At 46.0% G+C, this 22,752-nt stretch overlaps 1 protein-coding gene across 1 annotated transcript in view; it reads right to left on the reverse strand.

Moving 5' to 3' along the window:
- LOC138583120 (cholesterol transporter ABCA5-like) overlaps positions 1 to 17,141 on the reverse strand; it is a 3,134,767-nt gene extending 3,117,626 nt beyond the window's left edge. The window contains exon 1 of the mRNA XM_069655080.1: positions 17,026 to 17,141. The gene's annotated coding sequence lies outside the window, so the exon portion shown is untranslated. The remainder of the gene's footprint in view (positions 1 to 17,025) is intronic.
- Positions 17,142 to 22,752: the final 5,611 nt, after the last annotated feature.

Here is a 22,752-nt window from a genome sequence, read left to right on the forward strand (position 1 = left end):
GAGTAAAAGTGGCAGACGCCAAGCTGCCATTCCATCTGCGGTCTTTTCCAAGGCATCGGAGGCAGAGGGCGTGCAGGTTCGATGTAGGAAATTAACTGTTGAAAGACAGGCACCTACTGATGCCCGCCACAGCCGACATGCACCGGGGTCGGGCGGAGCACCCATGGACAGTATGTCTGTAACAAAATATAAATTAGAACAGTTTTAGAATAAAGGTGTAGCGCTGGTGGGCGGCGTCAGGGGTGCGCAGCTCCAGGGGCCACACACGACTAAATTTAAAGGGAAAGACACTTTTTTCCCTGGAGAAAAGGTTCCGTTCCCGTCCCTCATGAGGGACGCCCAATACAGGATGGAGGAAAGGCGACGGGACGAGGAGTATATAAGGAACAAATTACTTAGCTTTGTTAATGTGCCAACTGCGCCAAATGGATCATTATGCCTCTTAGATACTTGATTCAGAAATCTCTTACTTGGTCACAACTCGATCTGAAACATTTTCAAAGCCACCAGAGGGCACCCAGAACTATGTATGTGACTTCAGCAGTAGTATATATTGAGCCATCTCCGCCCCATTCCCTCAGTTCCAACAATTTTCCCTGCACCCTGTGACATGGTCACTGACCTGCGAAAACCGGCACTGGTAACCCACTTGCGAAAGAGCCAGTAGCAAACAGAGCAAGTGGAAGGTTGCTTGCAGAGGACTGGCAGACCAGATGTTCAGTTCACATAGAAAACTAACTATCAAATAGACTTTTAGCATAGCCAGTGCGAGGCACTGGCCGACCTGCATTTACAAAAGGAGGCGTGGTTTAAAACAAGCTTTACGTTTTCCCATTAGGTGGAGGATGACAATGGAGTGGAGTGTGGAGGAGAATAGCAAATGACATGTGCAAAGTGAGGAACTGGTTGGTGAAAAAAGGTGGTACTTGGGTGTGAGATAGTGTATATGGTAAATTAGTTGTGTCAATAAGACTAAGTGAGAAGAGACAGGCTAAAAGGAGGGTGGCAGTAGAAGAATGGTTGGAGAGTAGTGAAGAGTAGTAGAGGGGAGAGAGTAGTGTGTGTGTGGAGAGTAGTAGTGGGAGGGGAAAGAAAGAGCGAGGATGGAAGTGAGGCTGAATAACATCATATGGACAGAGAGCAAGAAACAGAGGGGAAGCAGAGAGGGAGGAAGAGAAGAGAGTAGATTGGGGATCAGGGTGAAGAATACACGTGAGAAAAACATCAAGCGAGACCTAGGCAATTGGAAGGCACCACGGATAGTATTACATTTGTGTGATCCCACTTTATCACCTATAAGATCCCAGAGGGAGTAAGACAGACCAGTTGGTTGTCTTTAGGCACTCACCACCAGTCAGCCGGTCTGTAGACAGTAGGAGTTACTAATCTCTAGTAATTTAGGGACACCTGGGCTAGGGAGGAGGGAGACCTGGGCAAGATGACAGAAGGACAAAGGACAGTCCTTAGTTGGACTGTATAAACCTTGGATCACTTTTGGGAGTTGGGGTATTCTTGAGACCATCTGTGACAACTCAAAGGTATTCCCCTACTTTATTCACCCAACCCCTTCGTTGAATTACCTGTTGCCACCTTTTTACCACAAAACAGAGAGATGGTGGGTTTTTCTTAGGTATATAGAAAAGAGGGTAAGGGGTAGTAAAATAAAAAGAAATCAGAAAAATCTAATTGGTGAGTGCAGAATGGTCACAAGTTAAGACCAATCTGTTATATAGTGTAAATAGCTTCTTACAGCAACCTGGGTGGAACCTTGGAGGTACAGCCTGTGACATCAAGGAATCCTTTGATGTGGAATGAGAATGTTATGTTATGAGTTGTAGACAGTTATCTTGTCAAATTACGGTGATGACTGCAGTCCCTGAAGCTGTTAACTTAATAAATATCCTTCACTTACTGAGGTCTATTAGCTTCATTATACTGGTGATGAGCTGCTGCCTGGGTCTGCAGTGGAGAGGGGCAGCAACAGTGTGGCCCCACAGCGCACACATTTCGGATTGGGAATTTTCCTTTATGGTGTGGCACTGAGACTGCTGCTTGGCATCCCCGAAGACTCCCGGAGTAAGGTCATGTGCAAGAGAGTCTAGATTTGGTGACTGAGGTAAGGGAGCGCACTCGTCTCACATGTGTGCTTGACAGTACAGTGCTAATCCCACCCACAGTCCCATCCTTCAGTTCAGTTATTTCCAGTCCTATCGTCTTTCCTTTTCTGTGCTAGATGTCTCTCTTCCAACATCTTTCTTTCTCATCCTTCCCAGGTCTCCTTTTTTCTTCTTTTTCGTCATCAGTTATCTGTTGTTGCAAATGTTTCAAGCACATATCCCTATTGTCATTTCTTTTCATGGGCTTCCTATTTACTTTTCAGGATCTGCTGCATGACATACAAGGCAGCAGAACGGACTGGAGAAGTTGGTTGTTTCAAAAGGTTTGGGCCTACCAGAAGCACTGAGCTCAGGCATTGTCCATTTCAAGCATTCTTGTTTCTAGTCACAGGCCATCTCAGCCTCTGCCCTAGAGCCTGGCACTCTCTTCCCCTTTCTATACATATTGTTCCCACCCTGTTCGGGTTCAGGAAAGCATTCAAGACAAATCCTTTTCAAATTGCCTATTCCAAATGGTTTTCTTTGTTATTTATGGTTTTAATTATGTTAGATTAGATTTATTAACTTGTGTAATTTGTATACTCTCATTTCCATGCAGTTAACCCAGGGCTCACAACTTGCACTCACCACTAGCACTGGTTATTGATAATTGACTCTTGGCAGATAAAAAATGGTGTGCTGTATGTATATGTAGAATTGAGGTGAAGAATGACTTTTCATAGCTGGCTATTAACTTGCAACTTTACATTTTTATCCAAGGTCAATTATGTATTTGTTTGGTTAGGGTAGGGCTAAACTCTAAACAAACGCCTTTGTCCGAGACTCCACATCTAGCTTCTCACAATCTTCTGCTTTTGGACCCTACATGGCGGAGTGGAGAATTCTTGCCCGGTCTCCCAAAGATGACCGGGTTTGTCTGCAATGGTTCCAGATAAACCGCCTCTCTGTCAGGCCTTCTTAGTCTTCCTCAATGGCTGTTTCCTTGCAGTAACTGGTTCCTTTTTTTATATTTGCAGTTTGGGTTGAAGTCCCGCCACTTTCGCTTCCCACCTTTTCTACCCTCTTCCATTCATGCAGTTCTCTACCGAGAAGTGGGGTGGAAATATCTGGGAAAGCTGTCCCCGTGGCCACTCAATGGGGCATTCCCGACATCCACCAATAGAAGGTTTGTTAAGTTGTCTTTCTTCAAGAACTCTTCTGCCGAAAAGCATGGAAACTCAGTGCAGCCTTGGGATCTATAGGTAATGGAACCACTCTGAACAGGAGAAAAAACATCAAAGAGAGAGAGGGGGGGATTAATTTTCTCAGAGAGGTAAAACTCAGATATCACACGTCGGCAGTTCAGAGGGTCTTATCTTCAAAGTGATCTTTTCACTTAGAAAAGTACTTGTAAGGTAGCTTCACTGACAGAGTCTATAGTTCACTTACTCATTTTGCCCAAGCAATGGCAACTAGGAACATGACCATACGGTCGGAAATCGTAGCAATCAATAAAAGCAGTCATCAGGTAATTGAGAACTACAATTAAAGCCCACTCAGGAAAAACTCACTGGCATAGTGAAAAACAATAAACACACATTTTAGAAACTGCATAACTCTGGGTATTAAATAAAGGATGCCCTCTCCCAGAGCCCACATGAAGGCTGAAATAGCAGCCAAATGTCCATTTACCCTGCCAATCTGTAGAATCTGATAAAGAACAAAGTAAATCCACTACAGATGATGTGTAGAAGATAAGCAGGTCCAGAACCGAATTCTGGCACCAAATTGAGAACTAGACAAATCATAACATCATCAGGCATAGTTGGATATGGTGCTGAATGCGTAACTGGAAAAAAAAAGGAAGGCACTACCTCGTAAGCCAAGCCACAATCTCTATATATCAGTAGCCAGGCAGGAAAGATTGAGATGCACTGGATCGGGCAGAGGCCTCTGCCCTCTGCTTGAGACAGCTATTCCATTCTTACTGGGAGGTGACAGGTTTGGCAAAGAGACATGTCCAGAATTTCCAGGCACAATGCATTTCTGTCCCAATCTGGAGTGATCAAGATCAAAGAGGATTCTAACCTCGTCAGAGTAGTAGTAGGATGATTGGAACGACAGGGAACAAGCAGAAACCAGAATTCTACTAAACAATCAACAAATACGGCAACACTCCCTTTGCAGGAAAATCCCTGGAGCAGAAGAACACACATCCTGTTGAGACTAGAAGCAAAGTGATTCACCCTAGGGGTAGCTCAGAAAGTGAAGATTTCCTCAGGAAGCTTTGGGCAAAGTTTCCACTCACGGAAGACCTTCAAACACTGGGCTGCTCAAATGAACTGTTCTTAATGAAATATCACGGTCTTCACTGCTCAGAACCACTGTTGCATGGAAAACCTGTAAAGAGCCAGCGGCCCAACAACATCTGTAAACAGCCAGCGGCCCAACAACACCACTTCTCCTACTGAGATAGTGCATGACCACAGTGTTGTCCATCAGGACCTTGAAAAGCTTACCCCATGCAGTTCCATGCAGGTTGATGCACTCTGGGATGGAAGCGAAGTGAGAGAGAAGTGAAGAGCTCCGTCGGCTTTAAAATGAGGTCCTGAAATAACATGATAGACATCTGGAGAAGAGCGGTCATAGCACGCAATGTCGAGAGAACCCCAAATCGTGGCACGTGCCTAACAGGTGTTCTGAGATTGCAGCCAGGAAACACATCCAGATCAACACGTCATCCATGTATGGATATGAACCCACCTGAGAAGAGCCACTAGGTCTGCTAGAAGTTTTGTGAAGACTCTGGGAGTAGAGGAAAGGCAGGAAGAATTGCTAACTTGTAGTGGGTACTTTCAACCACAACTAACTACAAACCTCCTCAGGTACTTTCAGTGTTTTTTTTTTAAATTGGACAGATCCTGTTGAGCACATCGACCTGCTTCGCTGAACGCTGTCTACGAACCACAAGTGGCTAGCACATTAGAACCTACTCGACGTCCACCTGCTGCTTGGGCCCACATGATCCAACATTCCCTCGCACCAATGCTTGAAGTTTGGTTCGGCACCATCGGCCCACCAAAGGACCGAAACAAGGTACAATCAACCAATAACTGTATCCTAATCCATTCTGGGACCTAGAGACTGGCTTTCTAATTCAAAGACATATCCTTTTAGTGGTTAATAATGTGCCTATCACCCCGGTATTCAGACTCTGAGTGCTATATTCTTCTAGCCGTTACATATTATCTGTTCTTTCCACAGGGGTGGGTTTTGCAGTTATTTCTACTTTGTTCTCTTGCAGATGGTGTGTTTAATTAAAGAATAAATAGTTTTATAGGACCTTCATTGCACACTCTCTTTAATTTGGACTGTGTTGATGTGCTGTTTGGGTCATACTGGATCACATACACACCCCTCTTAAGAGCATAGCTTTCCCTCAGCCCATGTTACCACAAAAGGCGAATCGTGCCCGTTTCACCTTTACGATTGTGTTGGCTCTTGGTTTGTAGAAGTGTGAGGGCTGAGTGGGCGTTTTATCCTCTACTCATTGTTGTACTCATGCAGTGTTGAAGTCAATTTGTTACAACTCTACCTTAAAATCTCTTACATCAAAGACCTACATCAACTGAAGGCCTTCCTCGCCACGTTTCAAACCCGGACATCTCAAACGGAGCCCTACAGAAACCAAATTTCAGCACATCTCCAATAACACAGAACACACATCCAGTTATGGTTGTCCGCCATTTTTCTAGAGGCCTTCACCCGGCTGCTGACAACATGCACCAAGTCCCTTGGATTTCACTTTGAAAACCATCATGGCTTCAAAATGGACATAGCACAGAAAGCCAGACAGCTTTGTACCATCTCTTTTTGTGGAAAATGAGGCTCTTTCTTCCAGAAAATAACTTCCAATTCACAGTGCAGGCTCTCGTCCTTTCTCAAGTGAATGGTGGAACTACAACAGTCACCAGCCTGCCCTCCTACACCCTGCTACCAATGAGAAGCCTCTACAAATTTGACCACCTTACACCCACACTATTAGTTGCCCCTGCAAGCAGTAAACAGATGTATTACCAGCTGCATAATTTACAAAGCCATCAATTTTCAGGCTCCCTCCTACCTAGGAGACAAGGTCATCTTCTATGGAAACCAACGCTGCACAAGAAGCCAGGACCCGACCAGATTAGAGATGCATAAAGCAAAAATCCAGGCTACGGGCATTCTTTTTAAAAAAAATGTTATTTAGAATTTGTTTATTGGTAAGTGTTTACAGCATTCAACACACAACAGTATCAATTCATCAACATATATATTCTGACAATGTAGTTACTTTCTCTAGATCACACCTCATTTTCTATCATAAGCAATGGCGAGTGGGTTCTTAGTCTTGCCAGCCATTGGGTCCACACCTGTTAGTCTCACCGGTATGGGTATTTGAGTCAATAGATATCGAACTGGCGCCTACATTGATCGTTTCAAACTTCATGACCCACCTCTTCGATCCTGTTCATTTCACTGGGCGGATAAATGTCACTATTGAGGTGGAACTGGGTCAACATCTCTTGTCTTGTGCATCTTTTCTTTATTCCTGTTACTCTATGTTCCACGACAGGTTAGTTTTGACTGCCCTTTCTTTTCACGGGGGCGCAAGCCAGGAGTTTTTATTAGCTCATTCAGCATTTGGCTCCAGTCCATATTACCATCTGTCACAGCGTCTTCCGGGGTCTGTTCTCTAAGTAGGGCCGTCCCCCAATGGTAGACATCTTGGAGCCACAAATGAATGCCATGGGCATTCTTGATATATGCCCCCATGCTGTGGAACTACCTACTCGCCCATGCACCCCCCCTCATGCAAGTCAGAAAGAAGTTCAAGACTCTTCACCATAGATATTCCCAATCCCACCTCACCCCTAATTTCTGCTCCTGCTGCTTAATATTATGTAAAACAACCCTAAATTGTGCCTCCTGCTCTGTTTTCCTGTGAATCCATTGTTGAGCAGTACTGTGCCGTTTCTCGATGCTAGGTCTTGTGGTAGATCAGAAGAAGGAGCCGGACCAAATGGTGGCATTCTTACAATTCTCTTTTTATTCAAATATTAAGAAAAAGCCTGTCTGTCTCCATCGCAAAGGTTTGCCCTACCTAACACACACTAGCTATGTGCCTTGACATCAGTATGGCAGCCCAAAGTAATGATCTGTCCTCCATCCAAATGCCATCCTATTCTAACCCTCTTACTAGTTAAATATCAAAGGGAAAAGGGTCTAGGAGAATAACTCCCTTCTCCTGGACAGGCTTTTTCAAGCCTTAATAGGCTATTTTCAAATAGTTCTTGGTAACCGTGTGAATCAAATCCTTTAATTCTTCTAAAGGGTTTTACACCTGTTCTGCTTCTCCTTTAAGACATTCAATACAGTTCCTCCATTTCTCAAAATAGTGTTTTGACACTTATGCCTTTCGGATTCTTGCAGTCTCTCTAGATGGCTTTCTATCTTTAGATCACATTTCAACCACTCCATGGAGTTGATAAACTGTCCTTCACTTTCTACAAAGTATTTACAACAACTGGGACAAGTATGAATAGTCCCTTGAGGCATTTCCTGCTGTACTCCCCTCCCAGGGTTCCCACCGCCCCATTAACTCAACCCATTCTGATTGATTGGCATCACTGGTTCTTTCTGTGGGGTCGGGCTGGCTCGCTTATCCTGTGCGCGTATATCGTGTCTTCTCTGTTTCAGCTTCAGTGCGTCCATCATGTTAATGTGAGAGTAGAGTAGGCCACTTCATTTAATGAGCCACACATGTCACAGTGCATATAGTACCCATTTCTGGAAGTTCACCCCCAGTTCAGAGCCACAAAACAATCTATTGTGGGTATGCAAACATGTACGGGTTAGGCAGAAACCAGATTAGATAAATGCTCTATAGCATGGTACTGCAATGTTTGCCACTCCACATGTTTTGGACTACAACTCCCACCAGCACTAGATAGCATGCTCAATGCTGAGGAAACAAGGGAGTAGTAGTAGCCTATATACACATTGTAATATTTTTAAAGTTTACTTTTTTGCCAACTTTCAGCACAAACTAATAAAGGAGTGTGAAAATGCCTAAACAGCTTCTGTGAGTTCACTTTTTTATGGAATGCTATTTATGCCTCTAGTGCTTAATGCTGATGCGCTTTCTTCTCATAGAATGTTACTTTATTTTTATTTTTTATCCCAGATTCAGATGAGTCACAATCGTGTGGTTTTCCTGAAGCTGAACCGCTATGGAAAATTGTTAACTAAACGAGAACAAAAGTCCTAAGGTGTGGGGAAGTATCTGCCAGCAAGAAAGCCTGATCTGTTGTCCATGCCCAAACATGACAGTTTTGGAAAATGGCAGATCGATATCTGAAGCTGCACCCCGGCTCGGGCTGGAGAGCAGTGCAGTTGTTCGAGCTGCAATTCTACAAAGAAACAGCAATAGTCCAGTATCCTGCGTCACTGCATTGTTGTCCATCCTATGGCATTTGATCGAACAATGCGTTTGTGACCAAAATTGTTTTCAGAGCGTGACAGTATAGTAATTTCACCTAACTGCCATTCTGAATGGTGTGAACGCTCCGAGTGCAAGGGCAACTAAAGAGGTACAGTGTGGTTTTAAGAAAAATACAGGAATTGGAGCCTAATTCACCTTAACAAGAGGCGAGACCAGTCCATGCCTGATCTCGTGACACAATACTTCAAAATATCCTTTCTTCTTTATCCTCTTTCCTTTTTATAATCATACCATGCTCGCTGCCGTCTCTCAGCAATCATTTATTTCCCTCCTCCCATCATCCTTTCGTGGAGAATTGATTTTTGATCTTCTATAGCTGTGTGCCATACGAAGCAGACTATAAGTACAGATTCACTAATGCGTTCTGAAATGAGCATTAGTGAATCACTGAGATAGGTTCAAGAAAATAGGATGATGTATTTAATCCTTATGATGTTTGTAATGTGAGGAGTGCTTTCATTAATCAGCCAAGTCATCAGGAGTGGCGTTCACCATTTAGGACTGTCCTTCCAGTAAGCCGCCTTTACTCGTTTTTTTTTTACTTTGACCAACCTTTTTAAAAAAATATATAATGTGTGGTGAAAAGTAAAATGGGTCTTAATAAACACATGCTGCTTTGCAAAGATTTAATGCAATGCATACGTAGTCAAAAATGTACGATCTATCACTTTTGTGGTAACCAAAGCTTAATTAAAAATATGTGATTTTCATGCCAGTTCTTTAGTTTAGATTTCAGCTTATTTGTAGGAGAGTCCTGGTCTCTCAAGAAGGTTCATTGTAAAATGTGCAACAGGAAATATTTCATAATTTAAAGAATTAGATTAGGAAGATGCTTATCGTTATTGCATTGATGGAACACTTGGTCACATGAAGATAGCTTTACACATAGTTACATTATTTGGAACCTCTCCAGAGCCCATGTTTTGTATAGCTTTGCAGTACTGTATGTGACGGATTGCTTATAGTTTTATGGGTTGGAACGGTCATAGCATGGGGGAAAGACAGGTAAAACTCATTAATCCTCTCTTGTTTAAATCTTTTAAGTTTGACGGAAGGGAGTTGATAGAAAATGTATTTTGACTTTTTCCTTTTAAAATGGAACTGTGCTGAGTAATGCAGAGTGTTCTAAATTGTATCCTGTGATTGGCCAGAGGCTATTGAGGCTAATGATGAATTGGACCCAAGTTTTCTGATGGCTAGGCTCTTGCTCCAAGCCAGGCTGCAACTTAAATTTAGCTGAACTCTTTTTAACAAGTACAAACAGAGTGAGAAATGAATCTTGTAAATGTTTCTGAACGAACTCACTTGTGGTGGAACTAATTTGTGGAGGGAGGGAGGGAATTCCATACGCTTGTGAAAACTTAGATTGTCCACCATCCGGACATGGGATAATGAAAGCCTGGGCATAGTGAGTGAGCCATAACAGATTGGTTGTTCACTTCGCTGGTATGGGGGTCTGGATCAGGGGTCTGCAACCTTTGGATCTCCAAATGTTTTGGACTACAATTCCCATTTGACCTACCCAGCATAGTCAATGGCGAGGGATCATTCCAAACATCTGGGCAACCGCAAGTTGCAGACCCCTGGCCCAGATCATACAAGGCATTATGGGCTAGATAAGGCTTTCAAGCTATTAAGGGCACTCTGTACTAACATTTACCTTAAAACTACAGGTCTTTTAACCAACACCTAATCTAACAATATAATAAAAGGCTGGATGTACATTTGTCCGATAAAGTAGCATCGCCTGTTTTAACTGCTAGAGGGAGCTGTTGTCTTAGGATATATGGAGACAATGCCGATTTGCATAGCTTTGCCTGTTGTTACTGTTAGCGGGAGATGTAAGCTTAGGATATATAGTGGTCCTATTGTGTCAATGAAAACCTGCACTTTGACCCAGTGTACATGGGCCTGTACACTAGTATGGACATCATTAAATAGTTCAAAAGCAGTGGATTGTTCCCACTTGTTACAATGGGGTCCTTCCAGACCCTGTTGCTGCTTTATGGTGATATTTGTATAGCCTCGAAGTGGTCTGAGGATGAACACCCTTCGAAAGACCATAGTCTGTGTTGAAAGTAATGACTAAAGTGGTAAAATACATAACTGTGTTTATAGCCAGATAGATACCGGGCCATTCTCTACCTATCTTCTAACATCAGCCTATATTGCAATGGCGCATGGAAGGGTGCTGTGTCAAAGTGTCAGACTATGTGAACAGCTGGATCGAATTTTGCGTGGGAGTCAGCTGTTTCATAGGTGTCGTAGCGCTTGGAGTTGAGGGTGATATATGTTTAGGGCAAGGAATAGACCAATAGCATGTATCTAAAGGTGTGTAGCTATGTGAGCATCTAGACCAAGTTTTCTGTTGGACTCTGCTGTATTCTGTGGGGCACACCGCATGAGGTCCTATGAAGGACTGAAGCATAATAATTTTAGTCATGCGGTGCGTATGGTATGGGCATAGGAAGGAGTGCTGTGATCCACCTCACTGGCTCCTCTTTTGCACCCAAATTCTTCATGCGGGCGGTCGGCTGTTAGTGCTCGATTTGGTTCTGAGATCTGGACTAAGTGTGCGAGGATTCCGCAGGCAGGAGACACGTTTTCAGTGCCTTCCTGAAGGCAAGGTGGTCCTCTATGCGGTGGATGATTAATGGGAGGAAGTTCCAGATGGTGGGTCCTTGGACTGAGAATGAGGAACCCCCTTCACCGCATACTTGTTGATTTTGTCAATGGGCTGATGAGAAGACGTGCCGAGCCTGATCTGAAGTTTGTTAGGCTTGTAGCGTGTGAGTTTGTGCTACATGTGTTCAGGTTCTTTATTGTAAAACGCTTGATGGGTGATGCACATTGGATGGTGATCCTCCGTCAAGGCAATCAGAAGCCAGTGAAGTACCTCGAGGGCTAGGGAGATGCGTTCTCTGGGGCCTAGGGCTAGAAGAAGCTTTGCAGCAATGTTTTGTACTCATTGGAGTTTTCTTAGCTGCGATGCGGGGGCCCCTAGGTAAAGGGCATTCGCATTATCTAATGAGGATAGTAATGATCACGGAGACTCTGTGTGGGAAGATCAGGTAAGGAAAAAGGCAGCAGAGGATCTGCATGTGTAGGTAACAGCATTTTACCACAGAGTTGATGTGATAGTGTCATGTCCCTGCCATAATGCATCTGAGATGTTTTACTGTGTTGGAGGTGGGTCTAGGGAGAGCAGCCAGGAGGTGGGTTGAGGGAAGAGGGCTGTTTTGCCTGGACTGAGTAGGAGGTGGTTGGCCGTCATCAACCGTTCGGTCTCTGAAAGGCAGGATGCGAGATCGAGGGAGCTAGACACAGGGCTGTTCAGGATTTTGAAGACAATTTGGGTGTAGTCTACGTAATTAGAGGGCTCCCAAGGGACAAACCTGATTCAGTTTAGATGACTTTTCATAGCATGCTTTGGGTAGTTTTATGGGAGGGACTTTTTATATGAGTCTCTCCTAAAGGAGTCACCACTTCCGCTTGACAGCCATCTCCTGCCATGTGATGCGTCCCAAGTGATCCCGTCTTCCATTCATCTCTGGTCCTCCCTTGTGATACCACCCCCAGGTTTAGGATCAGATAGCAGCTGCCTTCCCCTGGCCACGTGGGAGGAGACCCTAGACTGTGGTTAGTGATGATACTGCAGGATTCATCACATTCCCCAAGACATTGGATTTGCTGCAGTTGCCCATCATTGCCAATTAACGCGTTAATGGATGTTTGGTGGCTGATATCAGCCAGTTAGCGTCTTTGGTCACAGTGTATGTTTACAAATGGGGTGGTGGAGGCAGCTAGGATGCAGAGGTTTTTCTGAGCAAGTGCCCCTACAGTTCACTTCACTTCCACATATGTACAATACAATAAAACATTAAAAGTTGATAACCACAGAGGCAGTGATTGTTGCGAGTTGTGCTCCCACTGCTAAATGTATCACTACTGCATATCAGAATATACTGCTGCTCGGTGTTATCAAACTGCAGGCAGCACAAACTTATGCCTGAAATCCTTAAAACAAAGCCTGGTTTAAGGGGCATTCTTGTCCAATGTATCTAGCATTACAACACCCTGTTATACTCGGGGATCTGCAATCTTTTTCTCTCCTGATGTTTTAGACTACAACGCTCATCAGACCTAGCCAGCATAGTCATTGGTGGAGAATCAGAAGGAGTGTAGTCTAAAATATCAGGAGAGTTTGAGATTACAGATCCCAAGGCTACAGTGAAAGTTACATATACAGAATGTGTATAGTGATCATAGGAAAGAGCTGTACGAGCACATCCTGTCTCATAAATATCTAAACATTCCTAAAAATAATGTTGGAGTTGAGTATTTTGATTGCATTCAATCGCTGCAAGTCAAATTTAGCATGGTCTAAAATGTTTTAAAACAAATCATTCTTGCTTCTACACATGCTTAAGACTGCTGAAGGTCCCAGTGCAAATACCACCCAGCTCAGTGGGCCATGCCAGCTGCAAATCCATATCAAACATACAATAGGCATATGGGGTGGTCGTAGCTGACCTTCATCGGCCAAGAAGGCCACAGTGCAATATGTCATGCAATAGACAACAAGCACAGATGCCACACGCTGCAGCAGAGACCACCCTGCACCCCACAAAAGACGATTAAGGGGAGACAAGTATCGCAGTTCCATATATATATATATATGTATGTATATGTGTATATATATATATATATATATATATATATATATATATATATATATATATATACACATATACATACACACACACACACATTGGGGGTCATTACGACCCTGGCGTTAAGGCGTTAACGGCGCCGTAAAAGGCTGCAGCGTAAAAGGCTGCAGCGCTGTTAACCCCTTAACACCTTACTTCGAGGTCCCTTTGCGGCTCCCGACCTTAACGGCTGGTCTGGACCAGCCGTTAAAGTAGGGACCCGCAAAGGGACTTGATGGCAATTACGGTACCGCAATTTGCGGTACCGTAATTGCCGCCTTCCCCATTCCCATTGAGCCCTATGGGGCAAAAATGGGAATGGGAAGGGCCATGGAGAAGGGGGAATTACCGCCCCGCCAACCTTGGAATGGGGTGGTAATTCCCCCTTTCTCCATGGCGGACTCCAGCATGGACCATGATGCTGATAGCACCATGGTTTAGCGCCGGAGTCCTAATTAGGGCCACTGCTTTTTAATGTAAAGGTGGTCATTTTTTAAACAAAATAAATATTTATTACAAATCTTACAAGCACTACTATATATTATTTTAAAGCACAAAACAAAATAACTTAACACACATTTACATATAGCAGCCGCCATTTTGAAAGTAAACAATGGCTGCCATATTCTGCACACAATACAAATACAAGCAATAAGTGCAACAGGAGTGTGGCTTTTGGTGGGAATGGGTGGTAAAACACAGATTTCACTTACTAATGGGTGTTCCTGGGTGGACACATAACCAAACAACACCTACAGACTATGTATCCATCGTCATATGTCAGCTCCATTCAAAAGCATTACATACCCTCATTCCCATGTCCACTTTTAAGCTCTTATTTTAATGACAATAGTTTCGGCTTAAAGGTAGTGCTTCCAGTGCCACCTAATATCCAAAAATATGAATGCAAAGGGGGAGAACTCCCTTTAGGTTGGACTGGCAAATTTGCAATAGCCGATGTGACACATTGCACAGCTCTTGAATGAATACATGCACCCTGGTTTTCTCTCAGATCATACTGCAATGATTCAATCTTACCAATCAAAATATATCCTAATAACTCTGGGAACTGCTGGAGAGGATGCAGGATGGAGGGTACGGCACAGCATATCTGGTGGGCATGCCCACGAATTAGGCCTTTTTGGGTGGAGGTCCAGAGGGCTCAGGAACAAGCATATGGACCAGGAAGCAGCAGGCCTCCAGAGGAGATTTTATTGGGAGTAGGGCGGGCCGCTGGCGCTGGGGAGCCTAAATCCCGAGGGAAGGCGAGAGCAATTCTTGTTCTGGCTGCTATGACAGTAATAGCACAGAGATGGAGAAGTGGGGAGGTTCCTCTTTTTCAAGACTGGTTACGGAAAATCTGGGATATTGTGTCTCTTGAATGGGCTTCGTATGCGAAAGACAATAAGCTACAGTCCTTTGCAGGGGACTGGGAGGAAACCCTGCTCTTTCTAAAAGATGATTTTGGAATCGGATGGCGTCCTCAGCGCCTACGACTATTGGACTTGTAGTGAGCATTTTGAAGGACTCATGGAAGTAACGAATCATGGAAAAGGTAGAGCTACCGCAGGGGAGGGGGAAAGGGGACGGGGAGGTATTGTTGGTATGGTTTACACTTGGTACTCTGGTGTATTTGGGCCATGGCACTAACGGCCAACGGACAGGATGAAGCTGCCTTTGGGGGGCGGGGTGGTTGGGAAATGTTCCTTATTCTGTGTTATAAAATCAATAAAAAGAAGTTTCTTAAAATATTGTCCTGCTGTATGGAGGTCATAACCACCTGCCACTTCAGTAGTTCAAAGCATAGGAAGTCTATGCTAGTCTCTGTAAATGAATACCATAGTGCCTGCCAAGCTCACAGTCCTTCCGATGTAACATAAGGGGGTTGTTAACAGATGGAGTAGGATAACCGGCTCCCACTCCTTCAATGGCTCAAGTCTACATAGCTCTTACATACAAGTAATAATATCAGTGAGATCCTCAAGCTGACAACCCATTAGAGTGAAGTTTCACCGTTTCCACGCCACAAATAGGCCTTGCATCACCTGTGCCTTCCATAAATCACGGTTACATAGGTCCAGCTGGAGAACATGTCCACACAAGCCTGGAGCTTCTATACTATATAGGCGTTTGCCAAATGGCTTTCCAATGGTAATTCAATATCACTGTTCAAGTAGAATAATGCACTTCTAAGATGTTCTGTTTCCCTCAAACACTTAGTTGAGTCACAAACCAGAAACAACAAAAGAAGGCTGTCAGCAGAGTTCATTATGCTGCAATGTAGTGTAATGTAAAGTCAATTGAGGTAGAGCATAACTGCTTTCACTGGGCAGGGGTTGGGGTACTTAATACAGCACTGCTTGAGGCCTGTTAAATGTGTTTTTGCGCATTTTAGCACCCTCTAGTTTTCTGAAGCCTCTCTCCAGATTTCTGCTAAGCGGCTACACTTTGCTCCGCTGCATTTCATGACCAAAGGCAACTTTCTGGGTAGCATCTGCTGTGTGATAAATACCCTATAGGAATTATGTATGGTCTTCATGCAAACTACAAGACAAGGGCTGCTGGCATATCCACCCATACAACCATATAACTACACTCATCTTTCTACACACAAACACATTCATTCACCAAACCAACAATATTCATTCACTTACCCATCCACCCACACACCCATTCATCCATCCACCTTTAGTCGCCCCACCAACCCAACTCATCCATGCGCTCAGCCAAATATGTTCAACTACTCTCCTTTCCATGCATATTACCCACTAATCTGCCAAATTCACCACCCACAAAACTCGACTTTACCCACTATTTTTAGTGCTCACTCGACATCCATATTCTCCCAATCATCCATTCATAACATATTCGCCCACTAGAGAGAACAGCCAAACTCAAACGGAGATGAAACACTGGCGCCTACAGAGCACATATAAACGACCCCTTGCCATGCTGTTAAAAACTTAGCATCGTGTGAGACATTAGGTTTCAGCAGATGAATAAAATACGAGCTTTCTTTGCAGCCATAATAATTACTTGATGGATAACTGAATCTACACATGTACGGACCATGCACGTGCAATTTCATTAAAGCCAGAAATGTCCCTTGCATCAGCAGCTGTGCTGTGCATATACAATGGCTACTTGGTAAAGAGTTATTTACATTTTAATGCAGCTCAAACACTTTTTTTATTAGACATGGACTGACGTAGATCAATATTTTTAATGGTCAAAATATAAAATTGAAATGACAATTGAAGGTAAAAAGAGGGACAAAAATCCAAAGGATCTTCTTTTCACATCTACGCACGATTCTGCCTGGACAATGACATTGCTGAATAACATAGTTTCATTTTAAATGTAAATTTCAAACGAATCGATCTAAGTCACTTGTGCAATACATATCCAGTACGAGATATTCATGATCAATAACGAATCATGGGGAGTAAAGAACCAGATAAAAATAATTAAAAAATAAACCCCGTTCTCCCCGTCACCTGATAATATAGTGGCAAAACATATCATTAGTCGGTAGGCTAAATAAGGCACTATACCAGTCAGATGTGCAGTAGAAAATGCGCATTATCACTACAGAAACATGATTCATTCAGCCCCCCAACAAACTCCCCTTGCGGTTCATGGTCACTCATCAATAAAGGTTGAAGTAACCTACCTGGACGTATGTTTCAGAAGCACAGAGAAGCTGTAAACAAAACAATCTTTTAAGCGATCTGCCGATGTAATAAGCGACTAAGGGGAGGGCGGTGCCTCTGCCAAGATGCTGGTATCTTGTTCCCATCCGAGAAATGGACCCTAGCAACGCTCCGCCTCCTGCTCATCACGTGAGATACACGTTACGTTCATACCAGCCATGTACATGAGATCTAGCGTGCCATTGCCAACATCTCATCATAAACTGTCAGGCGTGAAAGCCATGCCTATGGATTCGGGGAAGTCCTCACTTTCCAAAGCATATCACACACACCGTTTCATCAGCCAATATGTTCTTCCTCTCCGCTGCCGCGAATTTTAAGAGCAAGGCGAGGCTTGACACACATGATGTTTCTTCTCACAAGTTAATTCACATTAGAACGGTTTTCTTACGTGCATGTCTTTATTTCCGACTGCAAAATCCTTCGGGGTGTACTTTCTGTTGTTTTTGCTATTAGTTTAAGCGCCCCTTACAAGCCGAAACTTGCATTAGAGTACAGCTAGAGAGAAGTAACATATGAGAAGGCACACCAAGCCTGTAGTTGTTGATTGGTTTTATTTTCCCACCCATTGACTGCCGATGCCCATGCTAATACCTCTGGCGTCCCCTATGCTTCCCACACCCACACGCCCAAAACACATTCTTTCCGGGATCTATTTCAGCTACCCTTTTCAAGCATAACCATAAAACTTTGTGCGCAAAGTGCCTGTCGGTGTTTTTTAAAAACAGCTGTCTTCTGAGAGTTAATGCCATAATTGGAGATATACGTGTTTCTGGTGTAATAAAAATGTCTTAACCAGGTTTGCCCTCAGCCACTGTTGTGTTCTCCGGAGGCCCAGCACGAAGGGGCTGGCTCCGGTCCAGGAGGCCGCGTGGGCTGGAGCGCGGCCTACGCAGGAGCGCTGAAAGAACACACCACACACACGCTGGTTTCGCTTTGCCCGGAACTGCCTCCCACTCGAGGGGGCGGGGCTTTTATTAAGCTGCCCTACGTCACCGCGCTGCGGGACGTAGGGCGGATATAACATTCCTCCTTTATTTCAAAATAACCTAACAAAACAAACATAAGCAACATGCTCAACTATAAACTCCTGCCACTGCTGTTGGCTTAGCATACATAGTCATTCAGCCTCGTAGGCGGTCTCGTGGTCTTTCTCAGACTGTACCGCTTCGCTTGGGGGCTGTCCCCGCTCGGTTCGTAAGTATGCTCACCTTCGCTGCATGTGTCCTCACTGCTGGGCAGTCTCGGTGATTGCCAGCTGCAATCCCCTGTGGATTCCTCCTCGGGGTCTTGCGCCGGCACGTCGCTGCTTTGTTGCTCGTTGTCGTCGTGAGGCCCCTCGCAGTCCGTCCAGAGGTGCTGGGGCACGGGCTTGAACCAGGAGGCGTTCCTTGTTACTTCCCGACCTCCCCGTGTGACAGTTATCATGATCCCACGCCGGTTGCTGATAGTCCATGGCAGTTCCTCATACCTGGTGTCTAACTTGGATTTCGTGGGATTTCGCAACATGATGACTTGATCGCCCACTCTGTGGTTTGAGGGCCTTGCTCTTCTCTTGGCGCTCATGTGAGCATTGGCACGTGTTCTCCTCGTTTCCACGTGTGCATGGTCGACGTCGTCAGGGGTTCTGCTTGGATGATGGGGGATCGACGAGTTGATGATAGTTCCGAACATAAGGTCAGCAGGTGGTATGCCCGTGGTACTGTGGGGGGTGACCCGATAGTTCCTTAGGAATCGGAATAGGTCGACCCTCCACGGGCTGGCGTTTGCCTTTGATACTCGGAGTACCTTGTTGATGGTCCTCATGAATCGCTCGACGTCCCCATTCGCCTGTGGCCACCTTGGCATGATGTGGTGATATTTAATGCCCAGTTCCTGTAGGTATGACCTGAATTCCTCCCCTGTGAATGGGGGTCCATTGTCACTCTTAATGGTCGTGGGCAGGCCATGGGTGGCAAACATCTTTTCTATTACCGGTATGACCACTTCCGTGGCGGTGGACTCCAGTATCTCGACCTCTGGATAGCGTGAGTGGTCATCGATTGCCACCAGTAGATGTAGACCCTCTCTGATTTTGCAAAAGTCAATGCTGATCGCTTCCCATCGTGCCCGGCCACGCTCGGCCGATAGGATCGGTTCTGGGTCTGGTGGTCCACTCGTTATTTGGCAGGGTAGACATGTGTTCACTAGGTCCTCAACACGATCGTCGATGTGAGGGAACCATACCCTGTGTCTGATCCGTGCCTTTGTTCTTGCAAGCCCTTGGTGTCCTTCATGCGCTAGAGCAACTATCCTGTCCTGCAGCCTCGGGGGTATGATGATGCGGTCACCCCTCAGCAGGAGCCCTCCCTCCGTGATTGAGAGGTCTTGCCGAACCATGAACATGCCTGCTAGGAACTCCTTGGCCCCCTCGGTTCTGTTGCGTGTGTGCGACATGAAGTCTTTCCAGTTGCCTGACATGATGGCATCTTTGACCAGATCGCAACAGGGGTCATTCTGGGTTTCTGTTGCAATGTCCTCAATGTTTATCGCTTTGGGCCTCATGGTGTGAACTACTTGACAAATGTGCTCCTCCGTTTCTTCGGCGACTAGCACTTCCTGCTGGGTGGCTGGTCGTGGGTGTCTCGACAGGAAGTCCGCGGGGTTGCCACTGCCCGGTTGGTAGACAAGTTCGAAATCATATTGCTGGAGGTGTAGTAACCACTTGGTGATTCTGGCTGGTGGGTGTGCCGATGACCCAATGAAGATTGGTAGTAGGGGCTTGTGGTCGGTGATCGCCGTGAACTTACGCCCATATAGGTACATGTGGAAGTGTCGACACCCCCATAGAACGGCGATTGCCTCCTTTTCTATATGGGAGTACCTTTGTTCCGTTGCTGTGAGCACCCTGGATGCATATGCAATCGACCTTTTGGTGCCCTCTTTCGTGACCTACATCAGGATTGCTCCAAGTCCGACTGGGCTGGCATCCACAAATAGTTCGGTCGGGAGGTCCGTGTCGTAGTAGGCCATCTTGGTATCAGTCGACAGGGAGTCTTTTATGCTCTCAAATGCTTCCTGGCATTCGGGCCCCCAGTCCCACTTGGTGCTGGCCTTTGTTAGTTCCCGCAGCGGTTCGGATAGGGTTGCTAAGTTCCGAATGAATCTGCCACAGTAGGTGGCCATTCCCAGGAAACTGCGCACCTCGGTGGGAGTCGTGGGGGGGCTGGCAGCTTGTATGTCCGCCACTTTCTGGGGATGAGGTGATATGCCGGTGCGGTCGAACCTGTATCCAAAAAAAGTTATTTCCGGTTTTAGGAATTCGCACTTCTCTCGATGGATTGTGAGTCCGACGCTTTCGAGCCTGCCCAGTAGTGTCTTGAGTCTCATGATGTGTTCCTTGGTGTCCGGTGCATGTATTAGGATGTCATCGCTCACGTTCAATACCCCTGGTATGCCTCTGATGACCTCCTGGATGGTCTGTTGAAAAACCTCCGCGGCCGACGATATGCCGAAACTCAGGCGCTTGTACCTCCTCAGACCTAGGTGGGTTGAGAACGTGGTGATATAGCGCGACTCTCTGTGTAGCTTCAGCTGGTGGTACCCCGCCTTTAGGTCTACCTTCGAGAACACACACGATCCAGTGAGGTCAGTGATGATTTCATCAATTGTAGGCGTTATGTGTCGCTCTCTTTTGATGGCTGCATTGGGCAGGCGCATGTCAATGCAGATCCGAACTTTTCCTGGCTGTTTGGGCTTCCGGGTGACCACCATCGGGGAAACCCACGGTGTTGGTCCCGTGACTTCTTCAATAATACCAGCGGCTTCGAGTGACCTTAACTCCTTCTCAACTTGTTCCCTCATGTGGAAGGGTGTCCTTCGGTGTCTTACCGCGCGTGGTTGCACTGATTGATCAATATGTAGTTTGATGGTCTTTCCTTTGAGACAGCCTATCCCCCTCTGTAGCTTGGGGTGTTGCCTGAGGAAGTTCTCAACCTCGGATGTGTCGTCAACGTGGCATATGAATTTGACCACGCCCAGGTCTTCAGCCCCATCTCCGCTCAGCAGGCTTTCAATTCCCGCCTTGACAACATAGATCTTCGACCATAACTTCTGTTCGCCATGCTCAAGAGTGGTGCGGAACCTCCCGATGACTGGTAGAGGTTTCCGACTGCCGTAGGCAAATAGCCGAGTGTCTGTGGATTTTAGCTCGGGTCGTGGTGCGAGGGTTTGGAAAACGGTGGTTGGCATGACGTTTAACGAGGCCCCCGTGTCAATGGTCATTTGTATGTCCTGGCCTTGTATGTTGACCATGCATTTTCGTCGCCTGGCGGTTCTTTTCGACGGTGCTGGCCCTTGGTTTAGTGTCGATACTAAGTACACCTTTCGGCCCTTTCCTTCGTTCTCCGTGCCTGCTGTTTGTCGTAGGGCTGAGAGGTCATCCCCTTCTTCTTCTGTCGAGGAGTTGACTACAGCTACCCTCCTCGCGCTGGCTTGTTTCTTTTTTCTCGATGACCCTTTTTCCTGGGATCCTTGTGGAGGCTGTCGTGGCGTGTTCACTGATCTGCACACTTTCGCGTAGTGATCCTTCCTGCCGCATGCTCCGCACGTGGTGCCTTGCGCCGGGCAGTTTCGCCTTCCGTGCCTTTGACCGCCACACCATCCACATTCGGTTGGTCCTGGTGCTCGAGGCTGCCACCTGTTCTGGGTGTAGCCGCTGCCACTTTCGCTCCTCGTTGATTGTCTGTCCGAGATTTGAGCAACCATCGCTGTGGAAAATGACGGCTGGAGTTTTTGTAGGGTCAGTTTCATGTTGGCGGCCCTGGAGTGGGCAAGCTCCCTCTGTCGACCCAGTTCCAGGATGCGTTGTAGAGGGAGGTCCTTTTCACTGAGCACGAGACGCCTCAGCTTCTCCGAGTGAATTCCATTTATGATTTGCCTCCTGATCTCCCTTTCAGTGTTCGTAAACTCACACGACATGGCCAGCTTCCTCAGCCTCGTGTGGTAGGCGTCGAGAGTCTCATCGGTGGCCTGGATGGTTGTGCAAAAGATAAAGGTTTCATAGTCTGGATTTAGTTGCGGGAGAAAATGTGCTGTTAGAGCGTCCTTCGCACTCCGGTATGCATCTTGGCCGTCATCCACATCCAAGGAGTTAAAAATGCGCAGCACCTCGTCGCCCACACTGAGGAGTAGATGAGCTTTCATTTTTCTGGATGACGTGACGTCCTTACATTCCATGGCCATCTCAAACTTCTGTAGCCATAGCTGCCATCTGGGCCCACTGGACGATGGGTCTGTGAATGGGTCGAATGGTTGGATCAACGTCGACGAACTCCCCTGCGTGCGAGGCGGTGGTGACGCCATAGACAGGTTTGCCGCCATCCTGGACGGTGTGGAGGGTCCAGGGGTCGATGACCCAGTCGCCATGGTGTTGCGTGCGCTTGATCACCGATTCTCTGCCTTCTGGGTTCGTGCGCGCCCTGTGTTGGGGCAGTGTCCTACCGGCACTTGTACTCCGATGGATTGACGCTTCGTGGCCTGTGTGCCATGCAGGAGACGTTGTGCAGGTGATGACCGGGATGACACGAGAAGAGCAGAAAAAAAATGTTTTCACCCCCTGAGGATGAGGTGTGGGAGGGGAATTAATTTTTCTTTTTTTTTTTTTTTTTTTTGGGGGTGGGGGTCACGTGATCGTGGGAGCCCCCACC

Source organism: Ambystoma mexicanum, chromosome 3q (assembly GCF_040938575.1).
Source record: "Ambystoma mexicanum isolate Mex_15411 chromosome 3q, UKY_AmexF1_1, whole genome shotgun sequence".
Taxonomy (NCBI): Eukaryota; Metazoa; Chordata; class Amphibia; order Caudata; family Ambystomatidae; genus Ambystoma; species Ambystoma mexicanum.